This window comes from Gymnogyps californianus, chromosome 8, assembly GCF_018139145.2.
Source record: "Gymnogyps californianus isolate 813 chromosome 8, ASM1813914v2, whole genome shotgun sequence".
Taxonomy (NCBI): Eukaryota; Metazoa; Chordata; class Aves; order Accipitriformes; family Cathartidae; genus Gymnogyps; species Gymnogyps californianus.
The window spans coordinates 8,146,774-8,170,577 of record NC_059478.1 but is presented as its reverse complement, the minus strand read 5'-3'; the positions used below and the strand labels follow the sequence as shown (position 1 = coordinate 8,170,577).

Here is a 23,804-nt window from a genome sequence, read left to right as displayed (position 1 = left end):
CAGACAGCTCTGTCTACCAGGGCTGTCAATTTAGGCAAAAAGTTTCCAAGCAGAGGGTGACACAAAACCCATTGCAAAGCAGCAATGCATTGATTTGCATGAAGTGTCACATGTAGAACCTACAGACATTTCTCATTCGTTATTTTTCTCCAAATTCACCCTCATATAACTGTTAATGGGAAGGTGAGCTTTACTGTCCCTGTCTCTTAGGAAGTTGAGGCACGGAAAGGGTATTAGATTTGTGTTGGATTTGCCAAGCTCCCAAGCCAGCTTTCTCTCCTGTGAGCATTGCAGCCTCTTTGTATGATGCAGAAGATTAGCAGCCCTGCAGAGTTCACCCAACCACAGGTAGCAAGGGCCAGCTCTCGTGCACAGAGTGAGACGTTGGGGCAGATGAAGGAGTTGCTCTTCTCCCAGGAGCAGACACAAAGAAGCACCTGAGCTCAGGGCTACACTTCTCAGCACAGGATATAGGTTAAAATGACTTCCAGTGGCAGTTCAAGCTAAGAGAGCTGTGAGAGGTTGTGGTTGCAACCCCAGAAAGTGCTGCAGTTAGTCACAGACTCATCTGTCAAAACCCTCGGTATTGCTGGCCCAAACTACCTCCTTAATCAGAATTACCCAGCTGAAGTTGGCAGTTACCATTTCCAGATAAATACCCATCTACCTTCCATGTACATAAGCAAGTGCTGGTAGTCCAAGTAGTCTTTCTCTTTGTCAGAAGAGAAAACATAGAAGGCTTACAGTAAATGAAGATGACTTTAATTATCTTCTGATAAAGTCTAAGTTTCAGTATGTTTCTTGGTTTAATATTAAAATCATACCCACTTCAATTTCTTTATCTCTAATAAGCTAGACCACATCATTAATACCAAGTCACAAGGAATAAGTTAGTGGTGCTGTTTGAGCAGAGCCTTGGTTTCATACCATGATGAGTTTATCATGTTGCATTGCCAATTTATCTGTAATTTGTTGCTGTTTGACTGGCAGCAATAAAAATACCCTCTGCTTTACTAAATAAGTGAAACCCTGAACAATGCATACTCTTTTGCTAAAGGAAGTCTAACCTGCTTAGACTTTACTGTAGAAAAATCAACCTTTTCTGACCCAAAGAATTTCCTGCGCTCAGTTTTCAGACAAAACTTCAACAACATACAAATTCTTACTGCAAAGCCAGTCTTTCTATTGTAAGTCAGGTGTCTGGATCATTTTAGTACCTGGATGGGGAAGACACAAGGTCTAACATTTACTTTGGCTTATAAACATTCTCCTGAGACAAACACACACACTATCTCACTATCTATCTCATCTTGGAGTCTGTTTAAGTTCCTATGAAATTCAAACACACCACTCCATCAAAGGGGCTATCCCAGCTCCTGTTGGCTCAAAACTGTATCAAGAAAGGAGAGTCTTAGTGATGTTCCCATAAAAAGAAAAGTAGCATGAGTCAAAGTGAAATCCTAAACTTTCCAGTGGTTCTTTTAAAACCAGTGGTTTTAGGAGTAAGGTTGATATTTGACAGTTGCTACACACGCAGAGCTGCATTTAAAAACACAAGAGCTCCTCCCGATTTTACTCACGTTGAGGTGGGTTAGAATAACTCCAATAAACTAAGCCAAGTTACATCTCGGAAAGGAGGATGCAAGTGGGAAAAGAATAAAGCCCACAAAGTTTAACTTCTCCAAATGGGGATTTCTGTTTAAAAGATATTTCAGTGTGACCTATCCACCACTGAGCCGCTGACATATGCCTGTATGGCTCCAGACAAGAAATATCCCCTGTTACTAAAACACAAAACCAGCTCATTTCCTTCCAGCGATGTTCAGAACAGTAGTTTCCAGCCTCTTCAAACAATAGTACCACTTTAACACAAAAAATAGCCAGGTCTAGATAGCCACTGCTTTGCACTTCAATTAAAAGAAAGGACATAGATAAACCGCTCCCAGCCTGCTCCAGCAGCTTCCCCCTTGTTTTGCCTGGATGGTACACAAGTGTGGGAGGAAGCAAACCAAGCAAATCAGCCCTGGGGAGCTGCCAGGAGCTCCCAGCTTTTTGAGCTGCCCCAGCTGCCTTTTGCAGCCCAAACCACGGCCAGCAAACAGAAAGGTAGGGACATCAGTGCTGCTTGATCAGGACCCCCTGGCTCTCTGATCTGAGCTCTGTACTGTTTTTCTAGCGAGTGGACACAGTGGAACCACATGGGGCTGGAAAAGGCACCCATGGAAAATAAACTCAGCACAAAGCAGCAATATGAGAATGAGCTGCTACCAGGGAGTTCGGAGCAATTCTCAGAACAAGCAGGAAACACAGGGAAAGTTGATGATCAAAAGAAATGCTGGATTTGCTAAGGGACAGCCTGCTAGACATAAGCTAATACTTTGAAACAAGTACTTTGGGTTGCAATCTTAATATCCACAAGCAGGACTGAACAGTGCTTCTCTCCACATTACTACAGATGTTTAATAGAAAATTCCCACTGTTTCTAATTCCATCTGAGCTGCAACACGTTCAGCAACATCAGGAGCCTTGGTGGAGATGACTTTAAGCCTTTGGTATCCATTTGTGGGATCAGATGCAGTAGATGGGCTCCTGGCAGAAGTTAGGTGACAGAGTGCTGATGGGAACCAGATGCTCCTCCCCGTGAGGTCTCCTGATGTTGCTGCAGGAAGCAGCAGTGATCTGACGCTGCACTGCTTGTACCTGGTTTGCTGGAAAAGCACTCGGGTCTCTCATTCTGAACCCCCCCAACCATCAGGAGAAGTTTTAGGTGCTGCACAAACAGAGCAGGCTCCTGGACCATCTCCTGAGCTCTAAAAACTAGACACCCCCTCAGATCAGTACTATAGGAGGTACTAAATAGGTAAGAAGACATACTCCCTTAATAGGAGCGTGCTTAGCTTGGTTGAGGCTGGGCCAGCATGGAACGTAACAAAGGTTCAAAGCCTAAGGTAAAAGCTGCAAAGTGGTATACGAAGTGGATCACATAGGGAGCTGCAGAGATCTACCACATGCTCACTCCATTCTTACGCTCTGCCACAGTCATCTGCTTCAGGCCACCCTCTGACCCAATACAGCCCCCCTTCTGCTCACAATTTAGGGAAGCAGACCATGGAGGCACCCAGGATTTTAGGTGAGAGCGAGCAAACCCCTGGATTTGATGTGTAGGTGAGCAGAGCAGGTGCTGCAGCTGCAGGTGGGTTTGCTGCGCCGCCTTTGTCCCCCATGGCGCCCTGCTCAGCTCAGCCTGCTGCAGCACAGCAGCGGGAGGAAGCGACATCCCCAGGCGCTGCATGGTACCACAGCACAGCATGCGTCACACGGCTGTGTTGTTAAATTTATTTTTTCTAGACCTGCCTGCTGACTTTTTCATCCTGCCAAGCTGACCCAAACAAAACCCAAGCCCCTTTTGACTCTAAGGAAAAAAAAGTTTTTTTCCTCCAGCAGATATGACTCTTCCTATATAAATTACACCACTGTTAAAATACAGAAGTGAAACCACTATTGAATGGGAGTTAGCAATACAAGCAAAAAGTATCTTAAGTTTGTACTGGCAAATCAGTGCACATCTACTTCGTATAAGAGCAATTATGATGACAAGGACACAGGCTTTGTCTTGGAGTATGGCTGCAGGAACATCAGTTCAGAGAAATGTTGCAGCAGCTACACACCACTCCAAGCGTACATGGATGATCAAGCACCACCTTTGCTTTCCAAATCTCTCTCTAGTTTTTAATTACCCCACCTGGGCAAGAATTCTTTGAGCATCCCTCGCTTCCTTCATCATAGCCCTTACCAACATAGGGAAATCACAGCTCTGTCATCTAGTAACAAGCTTTCAAATAGTGTACTTAAATCAGTGTGAATGTGTGCAGGTCTGCTTTCCTAAAAATCAGTGTTCCCTTGATCTATCTTGGCTTATCTTGCCTCAGCAATCTTGAGGCTTATGAATACACAGCTTGGAAAAGCTTAGTTTAAATCTCTGCAAAATTCTGTAGTTAAACCAGTTACAAATGCCTTCTTCCGTACGTTTTCAGCAAACTGGCTTTCACTGATTAACTTTGTGCTCACAAACTATCTGCAAAACTTGCAGCAGTTTAACCAGCAGCTTGTCTGGGAGCACTGAACTAGATGAATGCTTATGGACCATCAAAGCCAATCCTGTGCTATTATGGGCCTGTCATTTAGTCCCCTGTAGCATGTCATTTTAGGGAAAAGGATAGATTTCTTGACACTTCCATTTCTAGGAGGAGGATATCCTAGACCTTGATGGTTAGAAAATCTTCTAATTTGCAGTTCAGATATGTTCATCACCATTTCTCACGGTTTTCTTCTTCTGACAGCACTATCCTTCAGTTTAGGCTCCTGTCACTTCCAAATATTCAATCCTTTCATCTTGCTTAGCCTTCTTGTAGGCTTCCTTTCAACACGATCTTGTGTAATAAACACTCAGCATCATTGGACATCTACATCGTCATTCTTCACAACTGCACCATGCAGGACTAGGGCCCATCACGACTAACCTGATGGATCCTCACACTAAGTTTGCCTTTTTCACAAGAACATCATATTGATGGTTCATAGTCATCCTGATCAGCCAGTACACTGACATCTTTCTCCTTCTCAGTATTTTCTAACTGATGAGGCCCCTGCTTAAGAATAGGTTTTTGTTATTAGTCACTGAGCACCCTTGCACACTGTACTGCTGAGTTTCAGCCCATTTCTACTACTCTGGTCTCAGCATTCCTGGTATAATATTCTGGCCCTTCCCCATGCTGAAGTTGCTTCCTAACTTCTAACCATAGCACATTTTGTTAACCAGCACCAGGTTTTCGATCCAGGGGAATTAATGAAAATAGTAGATAAGGTTGAGCCCTAAGGAGTACTCCTCACCTCCAGCCATCCCAATAGCTCTGATTTTGGTATTGCTGGTTGTCTCCCCCAATAGAGCAACTCCTGGTGCACCTTTTAGCAATCCCCATCTTTTCTAACAGGGAGTCATTTCCTGTAGAGTTACAGACTGAATGATGTCCAGCTGGGTGAAGGGGCAGAGCAAGTTATGCTGGTGAGATTTAAGTTGTGAACTGCAACTCCTTAAGCTGCATAGGCGCAAATGCTCTAGATGCTTATTCTCCTTTAAGGAATTGCTTATTTCCAGTCAGCTCTAACTGATTCCTAATGGGCTGAAACCAACTCATAGCAGACTTAAAGAGTTACTGCTTGACAGGCAAACCTCTATAAGTATTTGCGAATTATCAGAGGCACAAGCATGTTTATACATCAGTGGGGAGAGCGCATGACTGGCCTGCACTCAGATGCAGTTCACCCATGATCAAGGAGGGCCAGACACACATACACTTCCTGCTGCTCAGCAAATGCAGTCACTTCACCTAAAGGCACCTTAAACCAACTGCATACCCAAGTCCTGAGGGTTCCTCTGCAGGTTCTACCCCAGCTTGATGGACAAAGCTTTTAATCACAGCTTTAATTAAATCCAGGCAACTTTCTTCTTTGTTTACATACACACGGTCCCTGTTTCAACCCACAGAAATTGCACCACCTTATCTGATCAGCTAGTCAACTCACTGAAAGGGCTAGTGTTGTATTCTTACAATAAAAACGTGCCCTGAGAATGAACGTGCCCCAAGAACATGCCATCTGCCTCGACAGATGACAAAGACATGACAGACAATATGGAGCTAGGGAAACCTCTGAATAAGCATTCAGATACCCAGGACTCAGGCCCCATCGACCTTCAAAATGATGTAATGTAGGAGCCGAGCTGCTGTTCCTGTAACTGCAAATGAGACAGAAGGCATATCTTTAAAGATACTTCTTTGGATTTACTTGGGAATTTAGGCTGGACTTTCTTTATAGGCTTCTGAAAATGCTACCAGAGGCTCCCAAACTCACATTTTCATCAAGATCAGCCTTCTCCCAGCTTCCCACTGGTTTCAAAGCCACAGAAAACAAAGATGGATGTTCACATGCATTTAGACTTGATCCACCCAGTCACAGCATGCAGATTGATTAGGCTATGCTCAAGCTGGTGATGCTGGGACCATCCCTGAGGTATTTTGCATCTCTGTTGATGGTAAAGTGAACCACATGCCTTAGACAAGCTCCCTTCCTTTTACATGGCTATGGCAACCACAGCGACTCCCATCCACTTCTCATTGGAGGGGGCCCAAGGCATGGTTTCCCTAGAGAGATGGGAATGGTTATAGCACACACAGACCGCTTGGGCTTGGAGCCATAATAGCGTTTCAAAGCTCTAGGCTACCGCTGCAGTCAAAGAGCAAGCCAGCCCCACAAGCACAAGCCTCCCGGGCTAGGATAGCTGCAGCTGGGGAACTCGCTCATCCCCAGTCATCACCAGCCCTCAAAACACTAAAATGAGAGGCCTCTCAATCACTTCGTAGCAAGAAATAAGACCATGGACAGCCTGCTCTGCAACCAGCACTTAAATTCACTTTTCTTTAGAAATCACACTGTCTGGGCACAACCAAGGCCCCCTACCATTGCCTACCCTGCAGCACTGGGACATTTTTTTCTCTGATGGCCAGGGCACTCTACCCTGAGAAAGCGTCTTTCTTTGTTACACACTTAGTCACGTATGACTCACATATATACGTGATTTCTCAAAGGGAAAGCAGGTGTGTTAGGAAGACAATCCAGCTAAATAGATCATTCCCTCCTATCTGCAGCACAGTGTCACTGGGGCTCCACCGTGCTCCCCAACCTCTCTCTCGAGATGGCAGCGGCAAGGCAAAAGCACCGGTTTCAGTGGTGTCTGTGGGAACCACCAACCCACATAGAGGCCATCAGCTGCCACAGCCAGTAGCTGCTGGTTTCAAAGCAAGACATTATGCTTGACAGGCTATTAATAGCACCCTAAAGTCACCTGAGACTGTGACCTCTTACCTCAAATATCACCCCGCCCCAAAAATATCTAGGGCATCACAACCTCATATTGCTCTCTATTCTACACTGGCACGTTCTTGACACCTCATCAGATATTGAGCATCTATTTTACCTAGTTGGTTACATGCAGAAGAGATAAACTGTGCTACAAGAAGAGGATGCAGGAGCCACACTAACAGCATGTCTGCCTGGCACTGTAGCTGGATGCCAGAGATGCCAGCAAAATCCTCTAAATTCAGGCCAGGCTGATGAACAGCCTCAGACACAGAGGCCACAGCTCTTTTTTTATCTTCTGGGATCTTTATTGGTCAGTGGTGGGCAAGAAAAACTTCGGGCTGACGGCATCAAATCACAGAAGAGGTGCCTCCCCACCACTCTGCATGGATGAAGGGAAGGATTCTGGATACGACCCCCAGAGCACACATGGCTTTGCACAGCCCAAGGCAACCCAGGCACGCAGGAATATTGCCAGGCTACCAGAGTCAGATGCTGGATTGAAGCGTCACCCATCACTGCCAGCTGTAAGCCTCCCAACTCAGTGGCACTGGTAACAGCAGAGGCTGGCAAGGGGAGCCATTGGTGACAGGACTGCCACAGGAAATCTCAATCCATCCTGCAGCATCGAGCACAGGATGTGAACTCTGTCTGTATTAAAGTCCTTCCCCACGTGCCTGCAAAAACAAAGTCTCTTGCGACTGAGTAAAAGATAAAGGTCACAGCAAAACCAGCAAGTTTCACAAAAAACAGATCATTCTAAAAGAAAAAGAGAAGACTTTTGTTCGTTTCAGTGAATCTGAGTCAACTTTTCATCTATGTTTTTTGTGAAACTCCTCTGGCTTTCGGTGACCTTTCTCAGATAGCTGCACAGCACCGCCAGTCTTTGATATTGGAAGTTAAATGCATCATTGCACAACACAATGAAAGGAAATGGGCCAGGCCCTGCCTGAGAGGTAGATCTGAACATCGCTCAGGCCTGTGTCCCAGAAGACTCAGACCCAAAATGTGATCTATAGGCATGCAAAGTCTCTGCACTTCCAAATCAAATCTGCCAGTGGAAGTGTAGGACACCTATCTATATGGCAAGAACACAAACACAATCTTGAAATTTCTATTTTAAGGTTCTCACAAGTGCTTGACTTACCCAAAATGAGTGACATAAGAAAACACTGCAGAAAAACCTCAGCAAGCTGAGTAGCACCTATCTGGAGTCCATCCTGGATATGCTACAAAGATTTGGCTAATTTGCTTAGTATGGCTTTTTTTTTTTCCCCTCTTCTTTAAAGGAGACAGCAGAGGATGATGAACTCAATGGCAGGAGGAAATCACCATAGGAAAATGTCACTTCCTTTGCAGAAGAGCTGTTGAACTAAAGAGACTCTTGTAATGATGCTTGCAGTATCCACTGGTTTGTTTTGCATCTGTCAGGGTAGGATCAGAAGCTGGGTTTTATTGCTAGCATTACCTCCTCTCCAAGGGACAGTATTGTCTCACATCATTTAGGACAGAAGTAGCACCAAGGAATTAAGAGAGACAAAACCCCAAGGCAAGAGGTTTTATGGGAAATCTCTCAGGATCTTTACATGGTAAAACATTCACCTTTCTAACAAGAGCTTTAATTGCATTCCTGTTTTCATAAGCAAGCTCTTCTCAGATTGAGTCTCAATTCTGGGTGACTTCAACCACCAGTTTCTATTTCTCACCTCCAGCTGCACGATTCCTTCTGCTTGTGCCTCTCACTGAGCAGTTTGTTTCCTTGGGTGCCATTTTGGAGCAGAGCTGCGGTCACCTCCTCATCTAGGGCACCCTCTTTCTATTACCCTCCCACTACAGCTCAAACACCCTGCACATCTACTACCATTACCAACACAATGTGCTATATCTCTGGCTATGAAACAGTTCAGCAGAGGAGGCGGGGGGAGCTTTGCTTTGCTGATTAATGGGGTCAGGCCTTGTTGAAGACTCCTCTTCATGGTTTAGCTGGCTTGCTAACTTACTGCCGTAAGCTCAGCAGCATTCAAGCAGACGGGAAGATGCAGTTAAGGCAGCATGCATGCACCAGAGAGATTCAGACAACCTGCAAGTTACTGTAAGTGTGCTAGGAGGACCCTGTTGTGCACCAGTTCCTGTTCTTAGGTATCGTCTTCTCTAAACAGCATCTTGGTTCATCAGCTGTGCCACATTTTTCATTACAGTCCTGCTAAGTCAAGAGAGATGCCACTCCTGGGCCTGTGTGATTCATGATACTTCTCTGTAGATGCACTGAACTCAGCTCCTTGCAGCGTCTAGCTCTAGTACAGCCCAATATAATGGGACATCCTGTGTTTGTGTGAGATACCACAGGGTTTGGACCAGCAACAGTGTGGTAGCTCCATACTACACTAGCACCCACTGGACCCAGGCTCTGACACAGACCTGTGCCTGACTTGCAATTTAGAGAAACCAGTGCTCCTGCAAAGTTTACTTTCTGTAATTTGCTTTGCCATCTTTTAGCAGAAAATGCACTGACTCAACACCATGTTCCAATGGCAGACACTGGAGTCCCAAGCGGCCAAACCAGACACGATCGACACGTCATGGCTGGTCTGGCCGCTTGGGACTCCAGTGTCTGCCTTTTATTTGCTTAAGACACACAGAATGGGCACCAGTAGAGCCCCCACACTGTGGCAGGTCAACATCAGGACTCTGAAACTTTCAAGATTCAAGCATTGCATCAAATTGTCAATGAAGAGGTCATAATTTGGCAAGTGAGGAATGAGACTGGAGCCGCCTGTAACTTCTCACTACCCAGCGGATACCACCTAACCCTGGGGAACTTCATCCCATACTGGTAGGTAGCTGGAGTCCACAGCAGCTCAGTGCAAGGACTGTACCTGGTGGGGTGTCTCCTGGGGCTGCATAGTAGTACTGGGCTCCACAGTGCCTGCTGCAGCAGCACCTGGAGACTGCACACCCACACCTCCAGTAGGCACAGGGCCCTGCAGGTCAGGTTGGAAGAAGCTGACCCTCTCAGTGCCTCTCCATGGTATTTACACACATCTTCTGAGCAAGGCTCACACTTGCTTGTGAAAGTGCACTCACTGGTGATTCAGAAAATCAAAAGCACAGGAGGGCCACATGAGCAATGTTACATGTAACCACAAACCACATCAGAGCCAGTCAGCCAGCTCATATGGTGGGAGAAGTGACAGCTCTGAGCTTGCTTGAAAAAAGGATGCTCAGAGGAATCCTGCAATCAAAGGAATCAAAGCATTTTTAGGCACTGAAAGAACTGTCCATCAGACTGGCAAAGAAATGGCCACAATGTTTGTCTCACAGGGAATTTCAGCTGTTTCTCCCTTAGAGCAGGACTTTTCTGGGATGAAGAGTAAGTTTCCAAGCTTGTCAATAGAAAGCTGTCAGTCAAACAGCTGCCTTCAGATAGGAGCACATCCAGACTTGCTCAGCATCATGTTTCAGAAATGTCAGAGCCACTCAGTGCAGGACACTGGGTGTGGGAGGTTTTCACTCATCTTACTAGTATTGTTAAGGTTTTCACACCCATGGCTAGTGCCAACCCCATAATTTCACAGTGGTATGAAACAAGCCTTGTCAGGGCTGGGTGTTACCCCAAGCTTAAGGGCTATTCATACAACTTCTGTTAACATTGTTGGGAAGGCCTCACAAGGTCAGCTGGTGGTTGCAAATTCTCCCATCTCCAGGCTCTTGATCTCACCTTAACCCTCCAAGAAGTATTTTCCCTTGTCATCACCTTCTCCACATGGAGGTCACCTCACTTTCATATGGCAGAACAAGACTGGGCTTACAGCAAGTCATTGTGAGCCTGGGTGATCTCCTCGAGTCCTCTCCCAACATCTCCAACAAGATGTCACTGTGGCAGTGATGAGGCCAGGCCATAGGAACAAGTCCCACCTGGCTGCGACACGCATGCTGCCAAGAATTTGCTTGTTGGGGAGAAACAGGCTAGAGGCTGCGCTCTGCACAGCGCTCTGCTACAGAGGCAGCAGCTGAAAGATTAGAACAAATGCCACAAAATAGGGTGTGTGTTGAGATGGGACCCCCAATCCAAAGACAGGAGGAAATCAGTCACGAATCAGAAACTGAGCAGAACGCACAGCTGGGAGCAGTAACTGCAAACACCAATCAATGATTGCAACCACAAACACCATTGCTGTCAAATGTGTCCCTGATTACCATGGCACCAGCTTGCTCATTCAGTAGTTAGGAAAAAAATCTCCTCAGTTGGGAATGAGAAAATACATCTCTGGCAGGGCACTGCATACTTACTTCCCCCTCCTTGGCTCTTTGCTATGCTCTTAGCTGCCCCTATTTCCTCTCCATGTTCTGTCTTCTCCTACTGGCTTTGTCTCCTTCACAAGCTGGAAGTGCATCCAGCTGAGTCATGGGGAACAAAACAGAGGCTTATGTTGTTCTGGACACAGATGTTTCTACAAAGAAGAAAGCTCAAAAGGAAGGACAGATACAAATCTGAAAAAAGAGGGGGCACTGGGCAAAAGGGTCAGATGCTTCCAAACTTCTCTGGCATTATGTCACAGTTCCGCTCAGCAAGAAAAAATTCCCAGCCTGCCCATCACATAGCCTACTGGGGCACCCACCAATTTCAGTGGTGGAAGAGGGCATCCTGTCCCAGAGCATCTACAAAACTGAAGCAGTTTTCTATCTCTGCTGCTCTGAGGAGGCCTCAGCCTGGCAGCTCCCAGAGAATGCAGCTGTATTGCAGACTCTCAGTGCTTTTGTGATATTCTGCCAGCAGTGTCCTGCACAGAGATTCAGAGCTGAGCGAGCCTCAGTTCATGCCTTTCCAAAGGCTGCATAAGCACTGGCTTGGAGGCTTCCACTCCTCCGAGAGGCAACTTCTCCCATCTCCTGCTCACATACTTACTCTGCACCCAGCTGCAACCTGTTCCTGCCTCTAGCCAGTTAGGAGGCTGTAGCAGAAGGCACCATTTTTCTTGCTCTTAGTTTTGGATACAGAAGGTGGTCTTGTACTTCCAGACAGCTCAAACAGTGTTAACAGTACATCTGTTTGGCTTGGGAATAAATCCAGGGTTTAGAGATTTAAAAGCCTGACTGACTACTACTCTGCCCGGAATACATCAATCCATAGAGCTTTGAAGTAAACTTAAAAAAACCCAAAACTTTATGTGACCAGGCTGCCAGAGGGTACATGTATCCACAGTGTTGTCACAGCATGCAAACTCCTGGTTTGACACAGCCCAGCTGCAAGGTAACCAGCTGAGCCTTAGCCCTGCCTTCACAGGGTTCCATGCTCTGTTCACAGCTGTGTCAGAAATGCAAGTGTTCATATTTTCTTTCCTAGGAAAGAAATACAGTCCCCTTCCCATTCCCCCCACAAGCTGGCGAGTGTGTCTGCTGGATTCAAAAATAGGTGAAACAGGGAAGAGCACGCAAGAGCAAGCAGTGGTGTCTTCCCCGAAGCGTGGATTCTTCGGTTTCCTCAAAGGGCACATCAGAGCTTGTCCAATACTATTATTTAAACAATCAATTTGGAGACTGTCCAAGCTAATTTCAATAGATTGCCTTGCTAACTGGAATTAAAGAAAAAAAAAAGAAAGAGGATCCCCAAGAGACACATGGTCTGCTCCATACAAGTGCTGGCCCTGGAATGAACACCATTGAGCAATACCCTAATTGGGCACAGACATCTGTAGGCAGGATCTTCCTGAAAGCCCAAGCTTCCTTCAAGAAAAGCCAGAGACAAATGTTCTTTTAAAGGTAAGGGCAGGAGACAGGGACAGCTTCGCCCCATTACCCCCTTTCCTCATTTATACCCTGTGCTATGGCTCTGATGCCCCCATGCAGTACCCCAGCTTCCTCTGGCTCATCTTCCAGCTGCAGCCCACTCTGCTTCTGGCTGCTTTATCCTGGGCTCTGCTAGCTGGTGCAGCAAGAAGCAGAGCGTGGGTCTGATATGCATCTTCAGAGAGCACATGCGCATTCCTGGGAATTGCGGAAACACCCACAGCTCTGACCAGGTCACACTCCCAGCCAGAGAGTGTCTCCAACCACATCCTGATGAAGTCCCTCGACTCATGGACTTCATGCACATGTCTGGTGTGAAGCAGTACGAGGAGCACAACATGCAGTAACTGTTTTCCCATGGCTACACCTTCCCCTTAGCCCTGTTGTGCTCCCAGAGCTCTGATGTCACACGGGCAGGCTCAGCCACAGCTGGGGGTGGGTCACAGGCCAGTTCCTCCCCGCCCACAGGTGCCCCTTGCAATGGGCTAGCATGATCCGCTGTAAGAGGACGCAGTCCCTTTGCACGTTGCCACTTCCTATCAGTTCTGGGCACGGCCAGCACGAGGGGGATGTGCTACTCCTCCATTACCACACTAAAGTAATTTCTGCCTTGCACAATCCTTGCACATTTTGCTGTTCAGGGGCTTGCACTCAAGCTCAGCCACTGAGCCCCCTGATTCCCCACGTGTCAGAGACATCAAATGCCAGATGTGCCATGGAGGGAGACTGCTTGTCCCTTGGAACAGTCTCCCGAATCTCCAGGGCAGGGCTGAGCATCCTGGGCAGGCTAAGGTGGTGCTCCAGCCTGGGCTGGTGGAGCTGGAACAAGGAATGAAGCAGGGCAGAGCAGAGTAGGAAAGGTCTATGTAGATGCAGGCAGGGAGGTGGCATGGGAACAGAGCAGGAGAGAAGGGGATTTGGGGAACGAGGGACTGCTCCTGCACCAGGCCAGGCTGCAGTGAGCCCAGCCTGCCCCAGGACCCTTTCAGGAAGCAGAGAGCAGGATCCTTCCTCAGGTGCAGGATTTCACCCCACAGACAGCTGAGCTCTTTCCAGCAGGCTTTGGGGCCACCCCTGCTCTGTCACAGACCTTCCCTGCCGTCTAGTGCCTTTAGGGGAATTGTGCAAGAGGGCAAGCTCTGGGAGAGCCTCTTCCTCCTCCTCTACCTCCCCAGCAGGCAGGTGGGCAGGTCCTCTCTGGTACTGGCAGCACCCTACCTCACAGGAGGTAAAGCAAAGCATGCTGCTTTGGCAGGGGAATGCAGCTCTCTAGGGTGGGACACAGGTTCAACCAACACCTGAGGATTTGGGGAGCAGAGACACACATTGCTCTGCCAGCGGTGACAGAAGAGGGAGTAGGGCTCCTTCTCACCACTTGACCTCTCTTTCCAAAGAGACCTGTGAGCCCTTGGTCGAAGCAGTCACTGTGCTCAGAGACACATGGCTGCCAGGATGGTGTGGAGAGAGCCACCTGAACCTGGAGCTTTAAGGAGTTTGTATTTCCCTCTGTGGTCCAGCATACTTGAAAGGTCCTTGATACACAGCTTAATGACCATCTCATAGAGAAACTGCAAGCTGAGAAAGCACCTTCTTCCCAGTGGAAGCGCAATTGTACCAACCTCTCACACAGCAGAGACTGAACCACGCCACAGAGGTGGCATCAAGCCCGCAACTGGAAGGATTCACTGCAGGCAAAGAGCAAAAGCCTCTCTTTTGCCATTACACAAAATAAGCTTTGTTAGCAAGGGACAGATTTCACTGGGGTTGCGGGGGCTCCTTGCTGGGAGCTCTGACCACAATGGCAGAGCATGTCGCACCAGAGTGCTGCAAGTTGGTAGCATTAACCTGGTCTCAGGCTCCTGCAAGGCACCTCCTGGTCATGCAGCATCCCACTCTGTGCTGCAGGATCCGCCTCTGACCCCCTCCTTTGCTGCCACCCTTTTGTGCTCTCTGCATGAGACTGCAATTTATGAATCTGTGCTCTATCTCTGCTGTTTATAAGCCAATAAACTCATAACCCACAGCTGGGACCACTGCTTGTCAAACCCTGGTTTATACAGACATCTAGCGGTCTGTGCTCAAACTCCACCAGTGCCACCACGCAGCAACGCCAGCGCCATCACTTGTTTGCTTCGTCAAAGTAAAACCAAGGCGTCCCTGTGTCGAACACTGTGCGCACACGTAACGAATCAGCATGCCCCAAAGAGCTGCCAATTAAATAAGGTCATTTAGGGAGCCTATGCCACAAACCAAATACTTCCAGATCAATCCAGTGCTCTGGCTGTTTTTGAGAGGTGAGGCCTTACAGTAAGAGAAGAGAGCACACAATCTGTATGATGCAAGTCTGGTAAAACGTCTGTGCATCTCTCCACACCAGAAAAGACAACAGAGGCAGATGTCACAAAACAGTGTCTTGCCAACACAAGCGTTCCCAAATCCAAAATAAAAAGCACTGAGGGGTGACAGGAAACCTGGTGTTGCACCTATAAAGGGAGATTTCAGCAAGCACAGCCCCCCAGTGTGGCATGACCAAAGGCATGGCTTACCAATCCAGTGCAGGGCTCTCCCTTCTGCTCTCCCATGGGCAGCCGTGTCCTGTGGGGACTTTCTCAGAGGACTAGAGCACGGGCCTGGAGCCTGACAGCTTTAAAGAGTTTGTATTTCCCTCTGTGGCCCAGTATACTTGAAAGGTCCCCAATACACAGCTTAATAATCATCTCATAGGGAAACTGCTAGCTGAGAAAGCTGTGTCCTGCAGGTCATGCCCCAGGCAGCAACATGCTCAACCTTGTGTCCCGTCCCATCCCCCCCACCGTGAGTTTTGGCAGTCATCCCCTGGTAGGATGAAGAGGCAGTGCTGAATTTCCATGGAGCTTAGGCCATCCTTGAACAGACTGAATGCTGAATATTGACAGATCTTGCTTAAGAGTAATATACACATCACCCTGTCAGATACTTCGAAGTACCCAAAACAGGCAGTTTCAGCCTTAATTTATTTGTGTTTCTACCCCTCCACTGTGAGACGAGGATACCCTGTCTCCACGCCCAGCATACCCTGAAGATAGTAAATTCAGTCTTATTTCAGAGTCACTTACACAGGATGGTAGGGGGAGCAGAAGGGCGTGACTGAAGGTTCACACCAGTAAGGGTTCAGACAGCTTACAATCAGAGTGCCATGGGTCACCATCTATGTACCCAAAAGGGACAAGAGAAATCCTGATCACCTACTGTTTTGCCAAACAAAGCAGAAATCTCACGGGGAAAAAGCAAGAAACAGTCACAAGGTAACAGGACTGCCTTGGCAGCAGTGTGTATGCTAGACTGCACCCGCAAACTGTCTTGGTTTTCTGAAGTTCTGATTTAAAGCAAACATAATCCCAAAATGGAGAGAGACAGCCTTTCCATTGCTCCTGCAGGCCCTGCTCCTCCCACCCTGGTCTGGACTTCCCCCATCAGGCTCTCCCCTAGGGCATGCTTGCCTTGTTCTGCACAGAAACACCGTGACTCCATCCCACGTGTGACAGCGTGCTACACACAGCTGCCGCAGAGGAAAGAGTTGGAGTACAGGACAGAGCAGGGCAGAAAGGCAGCCTCAAAGGGCAGCCTAGCGCAAAGCAGGATAGAGAAAAGCCACCCCCGGGAGGAATCCCCGCCTGCTCCGTGCAAAGGTGACCTAGTCCCAGGCTGCAGCTGAAGAGCTCAGCTCTTTGATCTCCAGAGCACATTTGAATTTGAGGAGGTGGGGATGCCCCTGGAGCTGCTGCAAAGCAGCATTTGAGAGGTGTGCTACCACCTGTGAAGCTAAAGAGGAGCTGCTGTTATCAACCATAGCAAGATTATCTCTTGATTTCCTGGAGGGGTGACAGTCTGAGTCACTCAGCAGTGGGAGGGTGGTTTCTTCATGTGCCTATTGGAGCAGCCACAATGCGTGGGCAGGGTAAAAAACAATGCAGATGCAAGTGATTACAGGGGCAGGCAGAATCACCAGGAGAATAGTATTTTTCCTACTTATTTAGGTATGCATAACTGTCCTGGTTTCAGCTGGGACAGAGTTAATTTTCTTCTTAGTAGCTAGTACAGTGCTGTGTTTTGGATTTAGTGTGAGAATGATGTTGATAACACACACTGAAGGTTTTAGTTGTTGCTAAGTAGTGCTTATCCTAAATTCAGGATTTTTCAGTTTCCCATGCTCTGCCAGCAAGCAGGTGTGCAAGAAGCTGGGAGGGAGCATAGCCGGGGCAGCTGACCCAAACTAGCTAAAGGGATATTCCATACCATGGAACATCATGCCCGGGGGGAGTTGGCCGGGAGGAGCGGATCGCTGCTGGGGCATCGGTCAGTCGGTGGTGAGCAATTGCATTGTGCGTCACTGGGGTTTGTTTTTTTTTTTCTGTTATATTCCTTTTCATTACAATTATAATATTTTTATTATTCTTAGTTAGTATTATATTTTATTTTACTGTAGTTATTAAACTGCTCTTATCTCAACTCATGAGTTTTACTTTTTTTTCCCCCCAATCCTCCTCCCCATCCCACAGGGAGGGGGGGAAGGGGTGAGCAGCTGCATGGTGCTTGGTTCCTGGCTGGGGTTAAACCACGACAATAACATTCATCACATCAGCGTGCAGAGCCGCTTGCACCTCTCCTCTCCCCTGTGCCAGGGCTGATAAACACAGTGCCTATGTCCCAGAGTTTGGGGCCCTTTGGTCTGCTCCATGCCATGCTGCCTTGCCATCAGTGTTTCTGCTCTGCCTCCACACATACTTATCGCCCTTTCTCTCCACCTACCACCCAGCAGCCCCCTTCATACATTCCTCTAGGGACTTCACCTTATACCAGACTTTCCCTCTTTGCAGCCTTCAGCCCAGGGCAGGATGAATTAGGGAAGTTTCTTACACCAGGTACTGCTTTGGGCAGCGAAGGCATGGCAAGCTCTGGGCAGGCAGGCAATGTCATCCACATGAGCTGCCTGCTTGCTGGGAGGGCAACATTAATTCCCTCGCACTCTTGATGCCAACCCTCACTCAGCCAGCAGGACCCAGAGCAGAGGGACCAGCCCCACCTGGTACATGTCCCTTCGGAAGGCAGGGTGAGAGACAGCCACAGGAACTGACTCATGCCTTGCTGGTACAGCCCTTCTCTGCACCCTTGCCCTCCCAGGGCACAGCTTTGCTCACTGCTGGGCTGCACCCAGGCCTAAGATACAGTTCCTACATGGGGAGAGAAAAGGGCCATATCTCCTTTCAGTCACAGCTCTCCCACGTGCTCTTCCACACACCGACAGACAAGGGCCTCCTCATCAGCCCCTCCTCACTCTGTTGCTGCTGGAAACTAACCATTTGGGAAGAGCAAAACACCCTTCCCAAAACAGCCCAGTAGCTGCGATTGGTAAGCACGAACCTCTACGCTACGCAAGGTATCAATGCACCTCTCGCCTCACCCGGAACAAAACTATATGCATGGTAATAAAGCCCAAGGTACGCGAGAGCTAACAAGGGCTATGCTCCATTGCATTGGCCACCCTCACCACACCTCTGCATACCCATTGCCTACACACCCAGGCTGAGCGGCAGTATTTTCACCAGGAGCAACGCTCACAAAATTACCATGTTACAAATAAACACACCAAGATCAGAAACATGGTGTAAAACCTCGGAGAAAAAGGCATTCATTACAGGAATATTCTTGTCTTAACAACAGAGTTCGAGCTAGCACAAAGATCTTGTATCTTTGGGGATGATTTTGCAAAGGATTTGAAAAACCAACTCCCTTTACCAGCCAGCATAGGAAAGTAAGCCACCAACATGGTTTTCAAACAAATACTTAAATGAACAGCCTTCTGATAGCTGGGAAATAGGAAACATCATGTTGTCCCAAACCTAGTAACAAACATGCATCCCTTGGCAAAAGGCCAAATGAGCAAGCCTGGGCAGTTGCAAAGCAGGGAGTTTAGAGCAGGACAAAATGGCTTTGAAAGCAGAGATGGTATTTCTCCCACTGACTGAAAAGCAGCTCATTTCATACATGAAAAACAAAAACTCCGAGACAAAACTCTCTGATTGCCACATCTCAGAAGCAGCGTAAATCACTTCAGCGTGGATGAGAACTTGAGGCATTACAGGATGGAGGGCGCACTGCAAGGAAGAAGGTATGAGCCTTCCTCACTCAAAACCTTTCAAAAGCCTTCCCAGGGACTTACGGAAGGACTCCCCCACACCTTCCAGCCTCACTCAACAACCCTGGACAAGCGCAGTTTACATAGGCACTACAGCAGGAGGGTCTCACTCCAGGCACAGCTTTGAGGTCCCTGGCAGGAAGATGCTCAGCCTTAGACATTCAAAGAAACCAGGGGGGAGTACATGATAGTTATAAACAAAATGCAAGTAAGCGATGGAGACAGTTTTGCATTTCAATCCCCTAATGCAGCTAATCAACACACACACAGAGTTTCTTTGCCATTTTCCAGCCCTGCTGGAGAGAGAAGGCTCAAAATACACTCAGCTGAGGCACAACAGGGTAAGATGACAAGGCATGGAGTGAGTTAAAAGACCCCTTTCTACAGAGGCTGTTGCCAGCTAACTCTGGAGCACCAGTATACACCCATTTCTTTTGAAGCCTGCTGCTGCTGCTCCATTTTCTGTGCAGGGTACCAGAGTACAGAGAAGTCCTGGGTTAGAGCAAATGGCCCCTTTGCTGCTAGACCCTGGGTCAGCACTGGTCTTCAGAGGAGGCAGGAGGGCCGAGTGGGTAGAGCTGCTCTCCTTCCACCAGGGCATGGAACCAGTGTGGTGGTGGTGGAAAAGGGGTTATTTTCTTTTTTGTCTAATGGAAATACCTACTGATAGTACCTTATCTCACCAGATCAGCTTTCAGAGGGGAAGCATTTGTACTACGCTGCTTCTGATCAAACAGTTCCTGAGAGAGTTTGAGATGAACTGCCTAGAGATGTCCCCCCAACACTGCTCCTAGACTCAAACCCACACCAGGCAGAGCACCCAACCCAGCCTTAGGGCAGGAACCCCTTCACGCCATAAGGCTGCAGAGTCCCTTCCCCCCCTTACCTCACACGGCAACGTCCACAGCCAGTTCCATCCAGTGCCTGCAGTTGCTCTGCTCCAGTCCAGCATATCCCAGTCTGCACCAGTGGTTTTATGGCAGGAGAGCTAGGAACGCTCCAGTTGAGGTGCCTGTGTTGGGGGGCAGCCTTGCACACGCCTGTTTAGTCACTTCAGCCCTTATGTGTCAGGCAGCAACCCGAGGGATAGCCAGTACTCAGAAGTGCAGGAAGGGAGCACAGATCCCGTCAGGTAAAATCATCAAAACTGATTTCACAAGTGGTTTCCGTTCTTGTAAACACGTTTTGATCCCTGTGCGATTGTTGGTTAGCCAAGTCTCACTCTCTCTCTCCTCTGACTGCATTTTCCTATGTGAAAAACACATGAAGGATTTAAGGTTCACGTTTTGGTTCATGACCACATAAGAGTATTTTCATGACTGCTGTCCCAAAGGCTTCAGAGGCACCCACTCCTGAGGGAAAACAGGAGGAGGCCTGCAAATAGGGTGATATGGAGCTGCACATTAGCCGAGGTCACAGAGGCACAGCTTTCACCACTTTTGCAGCTAGACAGCATAGACAACACTTGAGATTTTAAGAGCCAAGGTACACAAATCCCTCTGCAGTCCAGGTATCGGTGACATAGGAGGGAACCAGAACAATCCTTGTTGAATACAATTTTGCTGCCTTCAGAGTTTGTCCAGCCTCTGTATCACCAGCTGTCCCAAAGAACCACTAGAGACGTGGTTCTGCGCAGTTACACTAAGGATGCGATAACCACACAGCACTGCACCAGCTCCTGGGTCAGCCCAAAGGCCTCCCAGCCTCTGTCCACTCTCTAGCACTACCCAGTAACAGATATTTGGTGGATTATTAAAAAACCAAGCTCCTCCTTTTGAAGCACTTTCTCAGCTACCAGAGATTAATTAGCACAAAGCCAAGCCACTTTCAAACACACACAGCAAAACCCAAGACAGTGGTGATACCCTAAGCCTAGACAGGAACATTAAGCTGCAGAGTTTAAAGCATGACAGTAACAGACAATCACACAGCCTTACCTCCCAGCCAGCACAGCACAAGTAAACTGGCCCCCACTCACCTTTACCCTGCTTGAAGTAATTTGCCCAATTAGGGCAATTAACCTTTGGCTGAACCTTGTTCTCCACACAGGTGTGAGGATGCCTCAACTCAGAATTCCTCAGGTTAATCACCCCTCCCTGGGCAAACCAGGTGCTTTATTTTTCACCCAGATTAGGCTGGTTTTCACCAGTGGATCTCAGGCCTTTCTCCAGTAAGGGAAAAAAGCTTTCTGTATTTTTCCCCAAGAATGGTAGTTATGAGCCAGAATTGAGTTTCTTCTCAGCAATTCCTTAAACACTATGGCTTAAGTTGCAGTCTCACTACAAGGTAGATGCTGCAGAAGTTGGCCAAGAGGTAGGAAGGATCAAAGTCACCCACCGCTGCCTTTGGTCTCTGCTCCTCTGCCTGTTTGTTCCAGCTCAAAGACTTTTCTGCTACCTGCCACAGGTGAGCCACAAGGAGTTGCTTGCCCAGCACAATCCTAGAGGCTCTCCAGGGTCACTCCATCCCACACAGTGGTTTTGTATCGTACCACAGGGTTGCAACCCTTGAGCTGGAGTTTGCACTGACAAACGATTCAGTGGCAATTGCACACCCAGGTGTAGGTCACCTCCCAGGGCCCCCCATTCTCTCTTCTGCTGTTACTTGCTCATTCCCACATTTTTGCAGGGGCAATCTGATCAGTCGCGTCAATGATCTGGAGGCCCTCTAAGGAATTTAAACTACTTTTAGATATCTTTTTGCTGTCCCTTTAGAAATAGTCTAAAACCCTTAAGGACTGCAGACCCAGCTTGAAATTAAAAGCACCTGCAAGTCAAGCCTGCAGACAATAAAGCAGTTCCAGATGACACCTGTGAGCCATTCAAACTATGGAGACAGCTTCAGTTCTTCTGTATTGACTGGGCTGGGATTGGACCCTGCTAAGTTTCCCAGTATTCTCTCAGATGTGATGTTAGCTCTTTGGCCATTGTTACACCTACTGTCACATGTCACTGGTATGTTCCCAGTCTCTAGCATTTCCCTCTCTTCCAAGGATTCAAAGTTAGCACACATTTTCCCATGCAACTCATTCAGACTCTTAGACATGAGTCCCTAGGCCAGGTCAGAAATCAATGAACAACTTATTACTGAGGGAGTTGATTTCTCCTCTCACTTCTTTCCACTTCTCACAGCAAGTCCTGCTTACCCAAATAATATAGCTTTTTCCAAGCCTATGACAGTTTTGTTACAAATGCTTGACTTTGTTCAAGACATTTTTTTATATGCTTCACAATGAAGACAGCAGTGACCCACCTCTTGGTAAGGACATCTCAGTTAAACAGGTTATCAATGGCAGAGGAAGAGCAATGGAAGGCTGCAAACTATATCCAGTGAAGAGGTATTGTAGGATGCCTCCTCTGTGCACTGAGGCCGTTTGCTTTCACATCAATACAGAGCACTTTTTGCTGATAACCCAACCTAAAACTTTCAATTTGATATACTTCATATATCAGCCCACACTGGTCCCAAGAGACCTATGTGACAAATCTTCAAAAGAACTGGGAAAGCTCCAGTCACAAAGAAGTTTAATACTACCTTGTTTGTCTACAGCTCTGCAGGGCTACAGCTGGAAGTAACATCATTGTGTCTAGCTGGTGAATAGTCTCAATAATCCAATACTGGCAACAGCCACCTCTAACTTCTTTGGGCTCAGTCAGATGCTTATTTGGATCTTAATCTACTTTTGAGTCTCCTGAGGATTTTACTTTCAAGATTACTCTGAACTCAGCTTCCCACTTAACATTCTTAAAGCAATCCAGGTATGGTTTTGCCAAAACCCACTTTGACACAGTCACGTTTGGTATCTGCATCCAGAAGTCACATATTAACAAATCTGCAAATTTGCATGTGTAAAGCAGGGTGTCTATTTAAATTGTGCTCTTTAAGCCTCCCTGCCCCAGTCTTCAAGGCCTCTATATATCTCATCACAGCAGTTCATAAGCTGTCCTGACTTCAGCTCCTTCCCTGCGGAGCATTACCTGAGAGCGCTCATCCAGCCATGTCTGGGAGGTGCAGGATGCACAGCAAAGCAGACTACCTCTCAGGCTACAGACCTGACATCCCTGTTCCCCTTCACCAAAGCCCTTTGAGGCTCCTGAGACCCCATCAGAAGATTAAGATGGTGACAATTCTTTGGAGCAGCAGTGGATCAAGACTGCTGCCAGAAGCATGCAAAAACCCGCTGGCTGTCCTGTCCCTGTCCTCACTAACCTCTGCTTCCTGCCCAAGATCGCTCGATTTCCTGTAGCTGTGTTTACACGAAATAAAGAGGAAACATTTTCTGTTTGTATCTGCTGTTCTAATAAGCCCCGAGCTGTTTATCACGATCGCTACTGTTATGCTCCTTTCCAGGTGGCAGAGAGGCGTCACGGGGGACAGCCTGCCGCGAGCACCTACGGGTGGAACAAGCCTGTCACCCTAAAGGTGTCTGGAATGGGGAGGAGCTGTTCAGCCCCTCCTGCACATCCTCTCCTTCTCCCTGGCTGCTGGAGGAGAGTTTCCCTGCGTGAGAGTATCACCCCGACTGCGGAGACACTGCACAGAGGAAGGACAATTCTAGCTTGGGGCTGAGCCAGGACCTGGCATCAAGCCATAGCCTAAGAAGGTGGGAAGGGCTCTCTGGAGAGCCCCTGTCCAGCCTCCTGCACCAGGCAGGGCTAAAAAGTAGGGCAGGGTGCTGGCATGTGTCAGCCCACTCTGTAGTTCCCAGTCCCAGAGTCCCTGGCCAGCGTGGAGCCAGAAACTCCATGGGTGCCAGGTGGCACTGCTGCACACCCTCAGCACCATCCCAAGCATTCACCTGGTCACAGAGAACGGGCACTGCTGCAGGATCGGGCAGGCACCTTGCTCAACAGTGGGGAGGAAGGAGTTTCCAAAAGGTTCTCAGCTCAGCACAGGCCATGCTGCCAGAGCACCCAGGCCAGGGAAG

The 23,804-nt window shown here is 48.0% G+C and overlaps 1 long non-coding RNA gene across 1 annotated transcript in view; it reads right to left on the bottom strand.

Annotated features, from left to right (window-relative positions):
- Positions 1-20,081, bottom strand: part of LOC127019317 (uncharacterized) — a 59,576-nt gene extending 39,495 nt beyond the window's left edge. The window contains exon 1 of the long non-coding RNA XR_007766890.1: positions 19,764-20,081. This is a non-coding gene — a long non-coding RNA (uncharacterized LOC127019317). The remainder of the gene's footprint in view (positions 1-19,763) is intronic.
- Positions 20,082-23,804: the final 3,723 nt, after the last annotated feature.